The sequence below is a fragment of the Taudactylus pleione genome, unplaced genomic scaffold, assembly GCF_031769625.1.
Source record: "Taudactylus pleione unplaced genomic scaffold, aTauple2 ptg000289l, whole genome shotgun sequence".
In the NCBI taxonomy this organism is placed as follows: Eukaryota; Metazoa; Chordata; class Amphibia; order Anura; family Myobatrachidae; genus Taudactylus; species Taudactylus pleione.
In genome coordinates, this window is record NW_028284691.1 from 6,588,206 (window position 1) to 6,609,517 (window position 21,312).

Here is a 21,312-nt window from a genome sequence, read left to right on the forward strand (position 1 = left end):
AGCCCAAACGGGGGCGTTCCCCCGGGGCTTACGACAAGTGAGCTCTCCGGGGCTTACGACAAGTGAGACCCTACCCTAGGGTCTCGTCGTAAGCCCCAATGGTCGCGATGGTCTCTGACCATCGCGACTATCACCCTAGCGGTCGTTAGAGCTGTGGGTGTAAACCCACAGCCTAATGACCGCAACAGAGGCGGGCGGTCAGGATGCAAGTGGCCGTCCAGTTTCTGAGCGACCGCTTGCATCCTCCGACCACCTCTGAATGAGGCCCACAGTGCCCTCTCCAACTCCACAGCTCCCTACATCTCCAACCTCATCTCATTCACACTCCCTCCCATCACTGGTTTTGCCTATCACAAGAACCATGAATGATTTTATTAGGTCCTGAACCACCAATGTATGGCATCTCTGCAAGTGCCCCACAGCACCCAGTTTGGGAATCACAGCCTTGCACTGTATCCAGGTGGTTTTCAGTAATCCTCTGTGGAAAGCAACTGGGTAATGTTTTTAAATGCTTCTGAAAGTGCAGGATCTCTGGTTTATGTTAGTACATATGCAATCTTTAGGGATGCGATGTCTAGCAGGATGTACTGCACAATGTTAGTACATCTTGCCCAGTGTCTGATACATTGTGCCTCAGCCCCCTCCCCATTTATACCTTTGTGTGTGTGTGTGTGTGTGTGTGTGTGTGTGTGTGTGTGTGTGAGAGAGAGAGAGAGAGAGAGAGAGGGCTCAGAGAAGAAGCAGACTGCCCATCTGGCACTTCAAATGCCAGAAGGGCCAATGGCTAGATGGGCCGGTCCAGCATCAAACCCTGACCAATCAGCCCTGCCTCTCGGGCATCTGCTCAGTTGGGATAGTGAAAAATGGGGGCGTGCTGCAAGGCCAGACCCCTGTGACTCATGACACATCCCTGTGAGACAAGGCCACGCCCTTTTTACGGCACACGCTGGGGGCTGCCAGGGGTGCTCAGCTACCCCATCTCCATCCCGTTTCAGAGTTAAAGTAAACTAAGAGCTTGATTCAGCTATGGGAATACTGCAAGATATAGCATAACCATGCTGCACTGCAGCTGGGGCAGATTTAAAATGTGCAAAGAGCTTTAGATTTGGTAGGGGCTGTCCAAACTGAAATCTAAATTGCAGTATTAAAAAAAATGCTGTGCAACATTTGTGGGCTAAATGCAAAAGCATACAATATTTACCCTACATGCAAAAATGTATGTTGTTGCACCCCTTGCATTGCAGGTTCACAGTTACTTGCTATATCTTACTCTATTCCCAAAGCTGAATCAGGCCCTAAGTCCTTTTTTTGCCTGTTTCATACTAGCTCAGCCATGGTACAATGGAAACATCATATTTTTCTGTGAAATAATAAACCAAGTCCATAGTATATTTTGCATATTTTTTATAAAAGCAGTAATAATTAAAAGTCAACTAGCAAATGTACCCAGTTTGACCCGGGTTGACCTTTACTTTTACTGTTTCATTTCCATCCCACGCTACTCCTCTGCCAGGGCCGCCTGCATGCTTTTGCCCCCCAGGCTAAAAGTTACCAGCCAGCCCCTGGCTGAGTCTCACCATTTCCGATGGCAGACCTGGGACCCAGCAGTGGCTAAATATTAAATTGAGAATACTGAATTAGAGCACACTTCATCCTTTGAGATAGTAAAACCACAAAGGGTTCATATGTAACTTTTTTTATGCAATATATTTAAGAAAAAAAAGTAAGGGCAAAACATAAAGCGAATACTGATGAACATTCTGCCAATTAATGAGTCTGCTATAGTTGAGAATATAAAGTATAATTAAACTGTTCGCATAGACCTGCAGAACTTACACAGAATAAATTCCACTGCCCATGTCACCAAATAAGGCTTAAAGACACTCCAGAGTGTATGAAATGGTTTTATTTGTTAGTAATTATATTAAAGGGAAATACTGTATTGATCTCAATTATACGCAGCTGAGCAAACCCTGTAACACATAGGTATAGTTAAATTGTTTATTATTGATCTAAGGAGCTGATTCAGACCTGCTCGCTAGGATGCGAACACTTGTAGCTGACCGATAGCTGCAATCTGCGCATGCGTATGCATCGCAATGCACGTGCGCAATCCCAGCGAAAGATCAGAATGCGTTCGCTTGTTGTGCATAGACAGCCCAGCAGAATGAGTGACAGGAGAAGCCTTTTGTGGGTGGTAACAGGGGCAGTCCACTAGAAGCGGGGGAGTGGAGGTGCGAACGCAGGCGTGCCTGAGTGTTTCAATGCCATTTCAGAGGTGTGCATAATTAAGAGGCAGCATCAGAGTGCACGTCACTTGGCGGGATTTCACACTGAAATGATTGCAGTGCTTGTGGCAAGGTATAGTCAACCTCGAGCACTGCGATCGCATCCGATGGTGCTCGATGTACCAATGTTTCATGCACTTCCAAGAGATGACGTGCGCAAGTGGGCGTCTTATGAATGGCTGGTGGGCATCTGCAAACACTAAGCGATCGTACGCCAAGACACAGTGGGCATGCTAATGCCTTGCTGTGCGATCGCCTGCCTTGCTTGGAGTGCACTGGATTTGCAGGCTGCGAGCGAACGCATCTACTGAGCGGGTCTCAATGAGCTCCTAAGTTCCTATTACTTTGGTCATCACATGGTTTAAGATAATGTTTTTCCATGGATGTTTGTGATACTGAGTCTTGGACTATAATCACGTACTTGTGTTGCAACATTGTTTTAATTCGATGCCAGATGTATTATATTTGTTTCCATTAATTCTTTATTTTCACCCGTCTTTTTTTAATCATTTCATAAACTTTAATAATAGTAATTAGCCTAGGCTAATATACAGCAAGAGATTCCTTAGTGGGGAACTCTTTTAATGCAAATGTAAGGTCAATAATGTAAAATTTAAATATAACTTTATATTTATTTTTTCCTTAAAAAAATGGGGTACATAGACCTCATTAAAAATATATGACCTAAACATACATTTAAAAAACACACACAATACATACAAATAAAGAAATCAAACATTGAATAAATAATTTGACTAAAAATTGTCAGGTGGTGATACTATTTATAAGATTAATATTTCTCTTAATGAGTATATCAGTAGGTTTGGCATTGCAATAGTAATATAAAATGGATCCCTCTTAATAGTCCATGAAACAATTGATAATTAGATCTATTACATGAATACAGTGATAGTGCAAATAGATTATATTGCAGTCAAAAATAGTATACATTTGTATATAGTTTCCACATTTCATCATCCGAGTAGAAAATCCCATTAATACTGCTTTTATACCTAAATTCCGGATCTGACTCGGAGGTTGGAACAGTGGGCCTGATTCTGACCCGGTCGCAAGCGCTGTGCACTCGCAACCTGGTCAATGGTGGGCCAGTGCGCATGCGCATGACGGAGCCAGGTCTGCAGTGTCCCGGCTCTTCTGGCGTGGAAGTGGATGCTTGGAGATGATGTCATCTCCAAGCGCCACTGAAGCATGTGGAGCGCTCCAGGTCATCGTGACCCGGATCGTGCCATTTACACTGCTGGGTTTCACGGGTCATTCCGTGTTGAAACCTGCAATTTACCTGGGTTGGATTGCCGGGTCACTTCACCTGGGAATCCAAACTTGTCCCCTTTTACACCAGGAGCTACCTGGTTAACCCTGCAATAACCCGGGTTTTAGCTCTGGTGTAAAAGGGGTATTATTAGATAGTTCAGAAACATAATAAATACAATTCTGGTGTGTGTGACAGCTCAAATACATGTTAAGTATAATCCTGCTATGTATAATACCCATCTATTATAGCTGAGCCCACTCTCCAATCACACATCAACAGATGGGCACAAGTAATTCAAAAATAGGGGTTACAAACAATATTAAAGAATTTAACCCCTGGGCACAGACGTGCCTACCCGTGATAGATGGAATATATTACTTAATTAGTATCAAGCAATAGCAAAGTGGTTTGGTTCCCACAGTATGTATTTAAATAACATCACAGAGAGCAATAGAATTATGGAGCATACACACGGTCAGATTTGTCAGATGAACGATTTGAACGATTTTACCAAAGTTTTGAACGATTTGAATGATTGAACGATTTTTGACTGCATTAAAATGAATGGAATCGTCCAAGTCTGACTGCAAACACATCAGATGTCAGATATCGTTATCTGACAAACGGGAACGCGCATCGTTGATCGTCCATCGTTCAGGCATGTCAGATATGTCAGATTTTCCGACTGAACGATTTTTAAATCGTTATCGTTCATATCTGAAGGAAAAATCTGACCGTGTGTATGCACCATAGAAACCTTGCTGGGAAACATACTGTACTTTAGGCAAATAGAATACATTGTTGCAGCATCACTCTACGTCACCAATGCAGCATCACTCTACGTCACCAATGCAGAGCAGTCTCTAAGTAACTCATTTATTACCATATAATTAGGTCTGTAGGCACTGTAATACCTATCCGTGGTAGATGGAGTGCCTTGCTTAATTAATGTCAAGCAGTATGTAATTAGCTGTTGAATGAATGCATTAAATAGTCTCTAAATATCATGAGGCTGAAAAAAACACATTTATTGTCCTAGGTTTAAATGATACGTACAGAGGCCCTGATTCAGAGCTGGACGCTCTGACACAGCGCTCGCTCTGAATCAGGGTCATTCTTTTTTTCTTTTTAGAACGGCCTCCTGGCTGCTCGCATAGCTGTGGGTGACCACTCACAGCTATAGCGAGCGGCAAGGAAGATGGTCGCGATGGTCAAGACCATCGCAACCATCGGGCTTGTGACGAGACCCTTGTGGTAGGGTCTTGTTGTTGCAAGTCCCAGAGAGATTTCGGCTCTAACAGAGCCGAAATCTCTCCCACTGACATCACTCGTGACATCTGACATCACTCGTGATGTCAGTGGGGCAGGCCCCAAACGGAGGTGTTCACATGGGAACGCCTCCGTTTGGGCAGCCACTCCCCCGGCCCGCCCACCAGAGGGGGCATGCTGTCACTCAACATAGACAGCACGCCCCCTTTGGTACGAGACCCGGAGCGACGGATTGCCCGTCGCTATGCGGGTCTCGCGCATGCGCACGACGGAGCTGGCTCCGTCGTGCACATGCACACTGGCCCGCCATCGACCCGGTTGCGAGCGCACAGTGCTTGCGACCGGGTCAGAATCAGGCCCAGACTTCTAAGTTTCATGACATCACAACATCGTAACATCATAACTCAATGTATATCATAAATATGACTATGCACATAGCTGTTGATAGTCTGCTCATACTGTTGCCATAAATCGTGGTAATCAGATAGACAGAAATCAGTTTAGTATGGCACCAGCATCCTGGTCCCTTCTGTTTTCTGAGGTCATCCAGGAATGAGAGAGGGACCTGGGGCCTGATTCAGCATGGATAGCAAGTCTGCAATCGCACGCACCCGCTCGCTGCGAAAATATACAACTCAATGCAATCGCAGTGTAATCGCAGCACTATACCAAGACGCCCACCACTGTATAAAGCTGTCCCCTTCCCATTACATACATCCGCAAGTCAGCAAAACATCGGTAACATTAAGTAACATCGGACCCATACGCACAGTTGTGGTTGAGCTGAAACTGTCTCACAGGCTTAATAGGAGGTATCCACCAATTCCATGAGAGCATGAAAGAATGGTCAGTTGGGGTGGCCATCAAACCTAACTGATCTCATTGGTCAGTAATACCCCTTTTACACCGGAGCTAAAACCCGGGTTATTGCAGGGTTAACCCGGGCAGCTCCCTCATGTAAAAGGGGAGAGGGTTGGATCGCCTGGTCGAGTGACTCAGCAATCCAACCCAGGTAAATAGCAGGGTTCAACATGGGCTTAGCCCGTGAAACCCTGCTGTGAAAACAGCGCACTCCGGGTCACAATGACCTGGAGTGTGCTGCAAGCCAGCCGATTGGTCCGGCTTCAGTGGCGCTTGGAGATGACATCATCTCCAAGCGTCCACTTTCACGCAGGGAAAGCCTGGTCTATGCAGACCCGACTGCGGTGTGAGCGGCGCGACTCGGGAATATCCTGAGTCGGCACCGGCTAAATTCAGGGTCTGATCCGGATATGAACTCTGTTCCAACTCTGGGTCAGAGACGGAATGTTGGTGGAAAAGGGGTATAAGAGAACTAAGGGCCTGATTCAGAGCCGCTCATAAGCGGCAGCTCATTCGCTCTGAGCGATGTTTGCCCAACTGCGCATGCGTACGGATCGTTATACGCATGCGCAAACCAGTCAGTGCGGCCGAAATTCATGTGCTCACAAAATAGCGAATGCCTGCTAATTTGAGTGACAGAAAGAGGCGTATGTGGGTGGTAACAGGGGAAGGCGCTTGAAAACGGGGAGTGGAGATCCAATCGCAGGCGTGCTTAAAGGTCAAAACGGGCATTTTATGGGTGTGCATATTTAAAACAGCAGCGTCATTGACCACGTCACTGGGTTATTTTATAGCCAGAACTGCTCGCAAAATTGTGGTAGCAAAAACCAACCACAAGAATAGCGAGCAGTTCATACCCTGTTCGATGTACTCGATTAATCTAATAAATAGCGGACATGACGTAGGATGCGAGCGGCCAGGGGGCGTAGTTTCCTAAAAAACGACCGCAAGTTTTGTACGCTCGTTCAGACCTAGAGGCGTGAACAGACCGCAAACAGCGAACGGTTCATTTGAATAGCCACCCCTATTTTCTGGACGAGCGAGCGCTAATTGCGTCCGGCTCTGAATCAGGCCCTAATTTCTTACCCGGATAATGATTGATAGTAGGGGTGTGCACCAGCCACTTTTCGTGTTTTGTGTTTTGGTTTTGGATCTGGATCTTTCTTCGTGTTTTGGATCTGGATTGGTTTTGCCAAAACCACCCTTCCGTGTTTTGGGTTCTGGGTTTTGTGTTTTGGATCTGTATTTTTTTTTAAAAAAGCATAAAAACAGCTAAAATGACAGAATTTGTGGGTTTTTATGCTCCTATTCAATTATTAACCTCAATAACCTTAATTTCCACTCATTTCCAGTCTATTCTGAACACCTAACACCTCACAATATTGCTTTTATGGCCAAAAGGTTGCACCGAGGTAGCTGGATGACTATGCTAAGCGCCACGAGTGGGCGGCACAAACATGTGGCCCATCTAGGAGTGACACTGCAGTGGCAGACAGGATGGCAGTTTGAAAAACTAGGCCCCAAACAGTACATACTGCAAAGAAAAAAAAGAGGTGCAAGATGGAATTGTCCTTGGGCCCTCCCACCCACCCTTATGTTGTATAAATAGGACAAGCACACTTTAACAAACCAATCATTTCAGCGCCAGGGTCTGCCACATGACTGTGGCTGAAATGATTGGTTCGTTTGGGCCCCCACAAAACAAGCTGGCAATTAATGTGTCCCTGCACAAACTGGCTCTACGGAGGCAAGATGTCGTCCTCATCCTCCTCATCCACCGATTCCTTGGATAAAACAGGAAAAAGGGATTTAGGTGTCCCTGGACTGCTTACGGTCTTAGCCAAAGTTTCTGAACTTGACAGTAACTTTTTATGAACGCGCTGCAGGTGCCGTATAAGGGAGGATATTCCTAGGTGGTTAACGTCCCTACCCCTACTTATTTCACCTTTACATATGGTACATATGGCAAGACAGTTGTTGTCCGGAATTGGATAGAAATATTGACAGACCAAAGAGGTTGAATGTTTGGTCTTCTGCCCAGGCATGACCGTGATGGGCTTTTTCATCCCACGGACAACAACTGTCTCCCCCGGAGCCTGATTTAAACAAACCACATCACCATCAGAATCCTCCTCGCCAACTTCCTCCTCAGCGCCAGGTACACCAGTATCCTCATCCTGTTGTACTTCAACAGTGACATCTTCAATTTGCATATCAGCAAGTGGACTGTGGGTGCTCCTTTCAGCACTTGCAGGGCGCGTGCAAATAGTGGAAAGAGCCACCTCTTCCCGTCCAGTGCTGGGAAGGTCAGGCATCGCAACCGCCACCACACTTGGACTCTCCTTGGGGATTTGTGATATCTTCTTAGAACGCACAGTTCTTCGCTGTGCTTTTGCCAGCTTAACTTGTTTGATTTTTTTAGCGGGAAGAGGGCTTCCATCGTCATGTGAAGCTGAACCACTAGTCATGAACATAGGGAAAGACCTTAGCCGTTCCTTGCCACTCCGTGTCATAAATGGCATATTGGCAAGTTTACGTTTCTCTTCAGATGATTTAAATGATTTTTTTTAAGGTAAGTTTCCTGAACTTTGTCATTTGGGATTGTATGTGCCCTCTACTATGACATTGGGCATCGGCCTTGGCAGACGACGTTGATGGCATGTTATCGTCTATGCCATGACTAGTGGCAGCAGCTTCAGCACTAGGAGGAAGTGGTTTTTGATCTTTCCCTATTTTATTTTTATCAGAGAAAGTTTGGTCCTCCATTTATGTTATATTGATATATACGTGCGGCTAAGGCGCACACAAACACAGAAAATAATTTTTTATTTTTGTTGGAGACTAGTGCAATTTGCGGGTTACACCACCCTTTAAGAAATGAGCCAGCCGGCCCTTTACTTATGGGACACAGGCGCACGCTTGGCGCTGCTCCTTTGTTGATGCACATGCAGCCACAGTGCACACAATTCACAAACACAGAAAAAAATTTTTTATTTTGTTTGGAGTGCCCTTTGGGGGTTACAGCACCCTTTAATGGACAAGCCAGCCGGCCTTTTACTTATGGGACACAGGCGCACGCTTGGCACTACTTTGTTGATGCACGTGCGGCTACTGCACACACAATTCACAAACACAGAAAATATTTTTTTATTTTGTTTGGAGTGTACTTTGGGGGTTACAGCACCGTTTAACGGACAAGCCAGCCGGCCCTTTACTTATGACACAGGCGCACGCTTAGCACTACTTTGTTGATGCACGTGCGGCTACTGCGCACACAATTCACAAACAAAAAAATATATATTTTTATTTTGTTTGGAGTGCCCTTTGGGGGTTACAGCACCCTTTAGTGGTCAATCCAGCCGGCCCTTTATTTATGGGACACAGGCGCACGCTTGGCACTACTTTGTTGATGCACGTGCGGCTACTGCGCACACAATTCACAAACACAGAAAATATTTTTTTATTTTGTTTGGAGTGTACTTTGGGGGTTACAGCACCCTTTAACGGACAAGCCAGCTGGCCCTTTACTTATGACACAGGCGCACGCTTGGCACTACTTTGTTGATGCACGTGCGGCTACTGCGCTCACAATTCACAAACACAGAAAATATTTTTTTATTTTGTTTGGAGTGTACTTTGGGGGTTACAGCACCCTTTAGCGGTCAATCCAGCCGGCCCTTTATTTATGGGACACAGGCGCACGCTTGGCACTACTTTGTTGATGCACGTGCGGCTACTGCGCACACAATTCACAAACACAGAAAATATTTTTTTATTTTGTTTGGAGTGTACTTTGGGGGTTACAGCACCCTTTAGCGGTCAATCCAGCCGGCCCTTTATTTATGGGACACAGGCGCACGCTTGGCACTACTTTGTTGATGCACGTGCGGCTACTGCGCACACAATTCACAAACACAAAAAAATATATTTTTTTATTTTGTTTGGAGTGCCCTTTGGGGGTTACAGCACCCTTTAACGGACAAGCCAGCTGGCCTTTTACTTATGGGACACAGGCGCACGCTTGGCGCTGCTCCTTTGTTGATGCACGTGCAGCCACAGTGCACACAATTCACAAACACAGAAAAAATATTTTTTTTTTAGCACTTGGGGGGAGCACCCCTGATGGACAGAGCACCCCCTGAACAACACTACAGCACCCCTTTAGGACTGGGACACTGCACAGGACTTTGGAGTGGACACAGCCCCTATGGACAACTGACTGCACAACACAGTCCAGCCAGCCCCTATGGACTTTGAAGTAGTGGACACAGCCCCTATTAACAACAGCAGCACAGCGCAGCACAGCACAGCACAGCACAACACTACACTGCACTACACTACACTACACTGCAACACTACATTACGCTACACAGCCCAGCCAGCCCTAACTCCCACCCTCCCTCTTCACTGTCCACAGGCGAGTGAGAAAATGGCGCCGACGCGGGTACCTTATATAGGATCCAAAACCCGCGAGACCCGGAAGGCGGGATGATGACGTTTTGCCTCGATTTCAGATCCGAGTCAGGCGGGAAAAGTCGAGCCTGACTCGGATCGGCCTTGGACCGGGGGGGCTCGGGGGGGGCTCGGAGGGGTTCGGATTTCAGAAATCCGAACCCGCTCACCCCTAATTGATAGCATTGAGGGAAACAGTTCTCTTATGAAGATATAATGTACTTAGCCACAGTCCCCTAGTATCACAAAGAAGATACAAATAAATGTTTGACTATTTCATCATTGCACAAACCACCCAGCTCTTATCTCTCATACATGTGTGACTATTTCATCATTGCACAAACCACCCAGCTCTTATCTCTCACACATGTGTGACTATTTCATCACTGCACAAACCACCCAGCTCTTATCTCTCACACATGTGTGACTATTTCATCACTGCACAAACCACCCAGCTCTTATCTCTCATACATGTGTGACTATTTCATCACTGCACAAACCACCCAGCTCTTATCTCTCATACATGTGTGACTATTTCATCATTGCACAAACCACCCAGCTCTTATCTCTCATACATGTGTGACCATTTCATCATTGCACAAACCACCCAGCTCTTATCTCTCATACATGTGTGACTATTTCATCACTGCACAAACCACCCAGCTCTTATCTCTCATACATGTGTGACTATTTCATCATTGCACAAACCACCCAGCTCTTATCTCTCATACATGTGTGACTATTTCATCACTGCACAAACCACCCAGCTCTTATCTCTCATACATGTGTGACCATTTCATCACTGCAAAAACCACCCAGCTCTTATCTCTCACACATGTTTGACCATTTCATCACTGCACAAACCACCCAGCTCTTATCTCTCATACATGTGTGAGTATTTCATCACTGCACAAACTGCCCATATATGGAGAAGCATATTAATTGGAACATTTAAAAGTGACCAGCATGACATTCAAGATTGGGCAGAACTATTGGTGCTGCCTGAGATATATAGCTCTATTCTTGCTGTATTACTGATGCTTATAACAATCTGTTTTATATGGTGGTTTTTTATTTGTTTACCAAATTACGTATACTGTCTGACAAACAGATGTACTATATTCTGTTCTGGTGTAAGGACAGATTGTATTTGCACTTCTTTTCCTCCTATGCTGTGTCGAGTGTGTAACTAATGACTTTTGAATTGTTTAAATTAAAATGTATAAGTTTTCTCAATAAAAAAATACACAATACACACAATAAAATGACTGGCATGGACATAGCGTATACATCATGAGTGATAAAAAAAACACCCAAACATTGTTAATATAATTACATCAGTGATCAGTTTCACTGTCTGATCTCAGTGTTCATTCATAAAATGTGCTTCGACCCTTGCATCCACACTATTGTAGTCTGCCCTTAATATGTGTTCACACAAACATCTCTAAAAAATAAATAAAAAAAATTAAAATTAATAATAAAAAATAAATCCCAGAAAATAATAAAATGTAATTAAAAAGATAAAATATATGACCGACATAATCTTCAATATATACCAACAATCGAGTTATAGTATCCACTTATAATTTCCAAGGAGATAAATAAGTAATTCATAAAGAAGTGAGACATATATGTTTAATCAGTAAGACACCCAGGGCTCTATTTACTACAATCCGCATATTGAATGGAGATTATAGTGTGATATTAACGACTATATCACAGGGATTTACTTAAAATCCCTTGCAGGGACAGAGCTTGCGATAAAGCTCTGTCCCTGCGAATCCCCTTCGGAGCCTTATCACGGTATTTTCGCAAAAAATACCATGATTAAGTGCCCGCGCATGCGCCGACCGGTCGCCGCTGCTACCCCATCCGGTGCTAAGCTCCGCCCCGATGCTAAGCCCCTCCCCCACGATCGCGGACCCCTTTTCACTTTATTTGAGTCAAAATAATGTTAATAAATAGAGCCCCCAGGAACAAGCAGGGGTGATAGGTGTTAAAAATAGTGAAAGAAAAAAACTGAATAAAATAAACCTATAAAAAAAAGTGTAAAACATGCTGTATGTTATATTATATATGTATGTGCCCTCTCCCCCATATTATTTAAAAATTAAAAGACAATCGGAAAAAACTTTGTGGCAATTACAAGGTAATAAATTATATTAATACATTGTGAAAAGAGAGTGATGAAATGATGAGTGAGTGTAAAAAAATGTGAATAGACAATACTAGATTCTAATGAATAAAAAGTGATAATTGGTACCACAAGAGGATAAAATCGCCTTTAATTAGGGAGAGGTATATGATTGTACGACGGAAATTGGAGCAGCCTATACAGCAGAAATTACAACGGGTGGTGGCATATATATATTGTGCAGAAATTACAGTTTTACAATTAAAATATAGTTGTAATAATGAGCTGATGAGGGTATACTGTACAATGATTTATTAATTAGGATCATAACACAGAAACTATTATGGAGGTTTTACAGAAACACAGTATAATTAATCTGTTCATTGAGACCATATGGTGTGAGGGTACCACACCATAAGTCCACTCGCTTTCCTTTTTGAGTAATTCTTTCATATAGTCACTACCCCTTATTCCAAGTTTTATTTTCTCCAAACAAAATACTTTCAATTTATGTTTTGGATCGTGGCATTGATGGTAGTAGTGTCTGGCTACGGTGGTTAACATATTAGTCAGGTCTCTATCTGCATTTCTGATATTTCCTGCATTCTAAGAATTTCATAAACTTCATCAATGAAGCGGATTAAAAACAAAAACTCAGACAGAAATTCCAAACAACATTTTTGCCAATGGAGCGAGTGGTGAAAGTTTAGACTGTTTTTTTCTAAAGCACACATTATCATGTCTTCCCTGTGCGATGGGGGACTCGGCGGTGGGGACGGAGATGGGGGTCCCTCACCTGTTCCCATCATCATACTGTGCAGTGGGAGATGTCATCTTTCTCCATGGAATGACGTACACAATGAGAAAATATGACGCTGGTACAGAGGAGCTTGTAACTGCACAGACTCAGGCTTAGCCAATCACATTGTGGTATTTCGAATTTGACGCCAGTCGCGAGCCATGACTGGCAGCCAATTAGAAGCAGCTGCATTATAGTTCTGCCCACTCGTGGCATCTTATATTAGATGCTACAGAGTGGGAGCATGCAGTCTGGCGATGAGCAACAAGGAAGGACCTCCAGGGAAGAGCTCCAGTGGCCACAGAAGAGGCTATAAGGCAGTGGGATCAAGTCAGAAGATGGCGGGCACAATGACTGGACACCAGGTGGCGGCAGAGCCTTGTGGATGGCAGTAGATGGCAAGAGTCAAGGCAGAAGCTAAGGATTAGAGAGGCCTGCAATGGTGGCAAGCAAAAGAGCTATATGAATCTCGACACTGCAGCCTCTTCCTCTGTTAATGGTAGGCAGCCATGGGCCACTAACACTTACCTTTAATCCCTCCCTAGACCACCAGGGTTTTAGGCAGAAGGCCTGTGGTCATTGAAGTTTGCATAGGAAGTGAAGGGTTGTCTAACCCCCACATAACTAGCTGTTTTCAGCCAGAATTAAGACCTCCCTACAGTTTATTAACTACCTGACCAGTTAGAAAACCAGGGCCAGCCGGCCACAAAAAAGAGAGGGTAGGAACCACACTGATAATCTACAGGTTTGGAGAAGGTCTGATGTCACTGTATGCTTGTGCTTGTGGATGTTTTCCATTGTTTATTGTGTTATTCCGACTGTTAGATCAGCTTGAAAAGTAAAACTGTTTACAAAGAGATTAGTGCAGCCTAAAGGTGGGTACACACCTGACAGATATATCTGCAGATGATGGTCTTTCATACACACTGAACGACCATCACCTGCATGCTTTAGCGGGTAACGGGGGGCGGGTAGGCGTGTGGCCTAATAGCGGGAGGCATGGCCACGCCCCCTTAAAAAAAACATTTGCGGCGCTGGGGAGGGGGTCGCTGTGTGCCCCTCAGCCCGGCACACAGCTAATGGGGGGTGCGATCAGCGTGATCGCTCCCCCTTTGGCATAGGAGACTGTTTGGGATGCTGCTTTAGCAGCTTCGGACAGTCTACTAGTGCAGCCCAGCACACAGCAGCGTGTGCTGGGCTGCTGTGAATGGGGAGCTGTGCCGGACCCAGGTAAGTAGTACCCGCTCGTGGCTCCCCCCTCTCTCTCTGCACCCCTGTGTACAGGCGATCAGCTGATCACCTGTACACACTTGCTGATGGACAGATATGTCTGCAGACATATCTGTTCATTGGCTGTGCAGCACAGCCAATGCCATATGTCTGTGAATGACGTTGTCCACAGACATATCCTCTGTACACACTGGCCGACGGGGGCACGATATATTAGCCGATCAATTGATCGGCCAATATATCAGCTAGTGTGTACCCAGCATAAGTTAGTGTGTTTATTGTTTTAAGATTGTTTAGCTTTCTTCCTTAATCTAATTGTATTTCAGGACTGAGTATTAGTTGAGGAGACCTTCTGTGTGATGATTGTTAGTTTGTAATCGTTAGTAGTGTAGGTAGGCTGTATTGTATCTCCTTTCAGGTGATGTAGATTATATATCAAGGTGACAAGTATGGCGAAGTGAGTAGTAATTCAGTGTGTGTATGTCTTCCCACCCTTTCCTATTACTGGTTCGGGTAATACTGTGTAGGGTCCGAGTTACACCTCAGTGCAAAAGTACTAAATACGTGAAACAGGGTGGCTGAGGCCTTGTGTCTGTGATGATCATTCACCTAACTTGTGAAGAGCGTGGTAACCCTTAACATGTTTCTTTTTCTAAGAAGAGAGCGGACATGTACTGATTATCTACTTGTTCATTCCCTAGTTGCGGCGCAAGCCCTCTTTAAGTGGTTTGGTTACTGTAAGGGTGACGGGGACCATACCTCCTGGAAATTCTCAGCCCAGGGGCAAGACAGTGAGTACCACTCCTAGACTTGCAGTCTAAGATTCTTTCACTTGCATAAACCCTGGTGAGGAAGTGAGCAAGCCACTCAGGTGAAACGATCGGCTTCTTCCATTTACCTTAGCCGGGACCAGCTGATACGGAAACCAGCCTTGCAGACACTGCGACTCATTACACGGTGATATGTATTTGTTCCAATACCTACACCCACTAAATAAGCATTGATCTCATGTGATACAGGAATCCGAGAGCTCTGAAAGTCTTATCTTAATCAGAGCACTCATTAGCATGTGTGGTTTGATGTTTTATATTCTGACATTTATGTTTATATCTATGGGCATGCTGAGATCGGATCAGATGCCATGAGAGCAGAGATTGTTATTTCCCTTTATTTACTTACTGATAATATTGTGGCAATTGATATATGGACAGTAGTCGGAGGATTTAACACTGATGCACAAACACATGCTTTCTCTGTATAAATTGATACATATGACACCGGTGCTCAGAGATCTTATACCGCAGTTCATGTATATAATTGACATATGGATGTGGTAATTGTGTTTTTATAAACAGGATTAAGGGCCTAATTCAGACCAGCTCGCAAGCGCTATGCGCTCGCAAGCGGGTCGATGGTGGGGCACTGCGCACGCGTGGCGTGCGCAAGCCCCAGAGCGAGTGAGAAATTCACTCGCTCCGGGGCTCGCTACAAACTGGGCGGCTGTCAATGTTGATCGACAGCTTGCCCCATTTTCTAGGCGGAGTGGGGGGGTGGCTGGACAAACGGAGGCATTCCTGAAGGAACACCTGCCATTTGTGGGCGGCCCTACTGACATCACCAGTGATGTCAGTAGTGAGCTTCCGGCTCTATTAGGTTTTGGGGGGTCCTGCGCTCTGGATTTGAACCCTAGTATGTTAGGGACCTACCCGAAAGAGGTTACCTGGATATGGTGGGTAGGCCCATAACCTTGGCCATGATTATGCTAAAAACCTCTATTGATTGCAAAATTTTATTGCATTTATATATATTATTAATAATTTGGAGTTGTGCACCTGGTATTTGTCTGTTTCTGTGCCTGTCTAATATCCAACCAAGTGACGTGTATAATGACGCTTCTATGCTAATTATGCACTCCCCTAAAACACCGTTTAGACGCCCAGACACGCCTGCGTTCGCACATCCACTGCCCTGTCCACAAGCACCTTCTGTTACCACCCACAAATGGCACATTCTGTCACTCAAATTAGCGTCCAGTCTGTGTACTACGAGCGCACAATTCCCGAGCGCAGTGAGTGACTCCTGCATGCACATATTGATGCATACGCAAACATGCGATTATCGCCCATAGCGTTCGTTCGCAGCGCAACGTCTGGGTCTGAATCAGGCCCTATGTGTCCATTACATGGTTTTGTGATGTGATATAAATCAGGCCTGCTACGTCAGCCTATACGATTTATTGCTGGACAGAAGGGTATTATATTAAAGCGTATACTAAAGTTTTTTCTTTTGAATTTAATACGCAATTTATTAAATGTGGGTGCACTTATGTGGAACTCAAATTCGCTGTTGCTTGCATGTCCTACCTATATCCTTGATGACTAGTAGGAGTGGCAGAATTGGGCAGCCACATTATTTATGAGAGAAACTAAACTCACGTCAAATGATATTTGCAGATCTGATGTTTTTTGAACAAAAAATGTTGCTGTGTATATTCCGAGCATAATTATTAACATAGTTTATTTAAATAAATTTTGGACTCATTAATTTTAACTAATACATTAATAAAGGTTATATTTTAGCTGAATCATACAAATCAATGAGTGCCCCATAAAAAAAGAGTCTGCTTTCTCTCCTTTTTGTACGAACCTGCATAAACCCTATCTGATGTTGTGAAATAAAGGTAGAGAGTATTGTTTGCTAAAATGGTGATGAATTCTTGATATCCACATTTAAAAAGGAATTAAGGTTCAAAGAGGTGATTGACTCTTCTCTCTCCTTCAAACCACACATTCAGGACCTCATTCAGAGTAGGTCGAAGCGGCCGCATGGTCGTACGCCACCGATATTCGCTAAACTGCACATGTGTAAAGTTCGCAATGCGCATGCGCAAACTAGCTGCTATGATCAGAAATTTCTCTCTCCTTGAACACAGCCAGGTCGGTAGTTTGAGTGACAGATTGAGGCGTTTGTGGGTGGTAACAGGGGAAGGTGCTTGAAAACGGGGGAGTGGAGATCTGAACGCAGGCATGCCTAATTATGCGAACGGCGTTTTATGGGAGTGCATAATTAACAAAGTAGTGTCATGGCACACGTGACATGGGTGGTTTGTACACTCACCTGATCGTAGTGCTTAAGAGAGAGTATGGTCAACCTTAAGCTCTACGACCAGTTTCGATGGTTCCCGATGGTCTCGATTAATCATTATATGCCCAGGACATGACATGTAATGCGTACGAGAAGGGGGCGTTTTTTTTGTCTTACGGCGGCATCTTCCCCTTGGTCGGCCAGCTAACGATCCGATCTAAAGGACGCAACTTGCGAGTGCATCATTTGCATATCCGGCCCCTTTTCCCTTACGACCGTGCGGCCACTACGACCGACTCTGAATGAGGTTCTCAGTCCCTTTTACAGTCCTGTTATTTACATCTCAGAAATATCTCCAGGATCAGACCCTTTCTCACACCGGAGACAACTAATACCCTCATCACTCACTGGTCATCTTCCAACTGGACTACTGTAACCTTCTCTTCTCTGGTCTCCCTCCCACATGTCTCCACTCCAATCTTTCTTCAGTGCTGCTGCCTGGCTCATCTTCCTCTCAAAGCGTACTACATTTGCCGACCCTCTCCTACAAGCCTTACACTGGCTCCCCTTTCTCTTCAGAACACAATTCAAACTCCTCACTCTTACTTACAAAGCCCTGACCCAATCTTCTCCCTTCTCGGACCTTATCTCCCTTTATACTTCCGCCCACCCACTTTGCTCCACAAATAAATGCTGCCTTTCCACCCAACTAATTACTCGATCCGACTCTTGCCTATGTTGCTCCTTCCTCTGGAACTCTCTCCCTCTCAGACTCTCCACCTCTCTACCAAACTTCAAATGGGCTCTCAAGACCCACTTCTTTGTCAAAGCCTTCCAGCTTTCATCCTAACCCACTGCCCCATTCTCCTTGCTCACTGTCTCTACCCTCTGGGTCACCCCTGTCTGTCTGCCCCTCCCCTGCAGACTGTAAACTCTCATGAGCAGGGCCCTCTTCCCTCATGTGCTTCCCTCATGTGCTTTGCCTTCCCTCACTAATACTTTCTCGCCGATGCAAAACTAATTGAATACGGCCCACAGCTGGTCTCCAGACATGCAGAGAGCTCTCCTCAACACAGTGGCTAATTTAAGAATGCCCAGAAAACAGTGTTTAAACAGTCTGACATGTCTGCAGTTGTTTTTCTTACCACTCCTTGTTACTTCCCCCAAATGCTGACTATCTGTCAATCACTTTGCAAGTGAATCTGTGTGAGCGTATTTGCAATTCAATCGTTGCGCATGTGCAGTGCGGTTTACACGCATGCGCGGTGGCACATAATCGTTCAATCTGCGTAAATATCAGCATTGCATTTATCTCTGAATCCTAAGTCTGGATGTAAGGGTCTGTTGTTGGAAAATTGTATGTTCCTTTCTATGGTGCATAGCTGCTAAATAATGGGACAATGAAACATTTACGTATGTTGTATATATAGAGAACTGGACTTTGCCCTACGCTAGATTATTTGTAAGTTTTAATGCAAGTACTTTTTGGAATATTTTACGTTTAATATGTAAAGCAGATATAGCTAAAGGTGATTGCAATCAATTTCATTACCATTTTAATGGGCATTTGCTATCAAACTCATTAACAAATATCTGAATTGATCTCAATGTTGACCTCGATGCACTGAGGATTCAACAGTAACTTCTTTCTAATTGGAACTTATAGTACACCGGCGTAGGGGTAATGACAGGCGTCTAGATTTTAGACGCCTGTCATGTAACCCTAGCCGGGATTGAGAAGTCTGGAAGCTGGCGGTTGGTATTGCGGCTGCCGGCTTCCTAAACGGCACTAGTTTTGACCCATTGAGCTTTGAGATCACAGAGTTGAAAAGTGTTAATTATACCGTTTTAGCAAATTTTGCGACCAAGCCTCTCATATCTCAGCGATTTGGAATATACTTCCAGGGCTACTGTTTTTATTATTTCTTTAATGCCTGCGGTGCACTACAGAGAATATTTAGTCATTCACTTCAGTCCCTGCCCCTCGTGGAACTTACACATCGACACACCTATGCAAATAAGGTTAATCATTATGTCAAAGGCCAATTTACATACACGTATAATTTTGGAGTGTGGGAGGATACCGAAGCATGTGGTGGAAGCTCACATGAACACGGGGAGCAGTTGCAAACTCCACACAGATAAGACCTTGGTTTGGAATTTAACCCATTATTTTGTGTGCTGTGAGGAAGTAATGTTAACTACTATGCCGCAATGCTACCCATTGATGACATGACAGAACACCGGCTCCAAAAAGAGCCCACCCGGACGAAAGCTAAAAAAGTAAAGTGAGCGCTTACATGATCATTTTACTTCTGAATTAGTACCCACTGCACATGCGCCAGTGGTTATTACCAAAGAAGTATCCTTCTAATCCATCTCATAAAAAAAATCACCATCTAAAAATTTAATTAGCCTTCAGGACTGAGCTCCAAAAAGCTAGAATTGGTGGACACAACTTCAAAAGGCTGGATCAGCCACCTGTTCTCTATAATAAAGACCAGTACTAAACGTGAAAGCTTTGAACTGATGTTTGAAACCAAAAAAGTTTTGCATGGAAGGTATCCCAGAAGGGATACATTTAAGACAGGGCTTGACAAATTTTTCTAAAATCTAGGAGCCAGGATGAAAGTGTAGGAGCCAGACCACTGCCCCCCCCCAAAACAATTACAGGAGTGAGTGAGGAGCAAAGCTCTGTGTGTTATGCAACTGTTATACATGCTATACTAGTCCACAAAATGGTCACAATTGAATGGATACAGTAAAATGGAGGCCCCTTCACTGCTCTGCACAGCTCCTCTGCTCCACACCCCACCCCCCACCCCCAAGTAATAACGGACCACATTTCAAATAAAATAATGGTGCCAGAAAGCATAGGCATGCCCCCTATAGTGACAATAACGGGGGTTGCCATGTGGCTCTGCCCCTTTTTCTTTAGAACCGCCTTCTTTCCACAAATCCCCGCCCCCTTTTTGGGCGCGCACCCTCGGCACGCAAAGTGTCCCTCCTCGTCATGGACAAAAGTTGGGAGGTATGAGGAAGTACAACAAAACCCCCCTCCCCTCATGGTCTCACCACCATCCATCTGAAGCCGCTCCGCAATCCCTGGCCACGCATAGACCCTACTACCGGAGAGCTCTATGCAGCCGGAGATGGGAGACAGTAGACAGCAGGGACGTACAGGAGGATTAGCATAGACTGGGACAGACAGCAGGGATCATAGCAGGCCAGGATGGAGAGGAGTCATCAGATCAGGCCGGGACGAACAGAGGCACAGCAGTTACCGCAGGCGACACTCAGCATATGCACTCCTGTGCATGATATGAACACCGCAATACTATAGGCACGAATCTCCGCCCGAGCTGATGAGGATCTGCTTCCTCCCTCACTGCAAAATTTAGTAGCCAGGCAGCAAATTCTGGTAGCCATGGCGACCTGGCCCCCGGAATTTGTTGAGCCATGGTTTAAGATGCCGGCAGATGGGATCCTGGACATCGATATACTGACACTGGAATCCTGACGCATGGCATAATGCTGACGCCGCAATGCCGAACATATAAGGATACCGACGTCTGGCATCCTGACCGTGCGGCCTCCCGAATGTAAGGCTACGGGTAATATTACACTTAGCCCGGGGATGGGGGGGTTAGGTTCAGGAACTTACCTGGGTGGGTTAGGGTTAGGCAACCCCCAGGAAGGGTTAGGCTGCGGGGAGGATGGGTTAGGGTTAGGCACCATCAGGGGGGAGGTTAGGGTTAGGAACATCCCGGGGAACATAGGCGTCATTATAATGGGTGCAAGGCGTGCAGTGCACATGGGTCCCTGGGTCCAGGGGGGCCCACACCGCACACTCTGCACCCATAGGTAATTATACTTACCTCTCCGCCGATCCCAATGTGCTGCTCTGTAGCGCCTGACC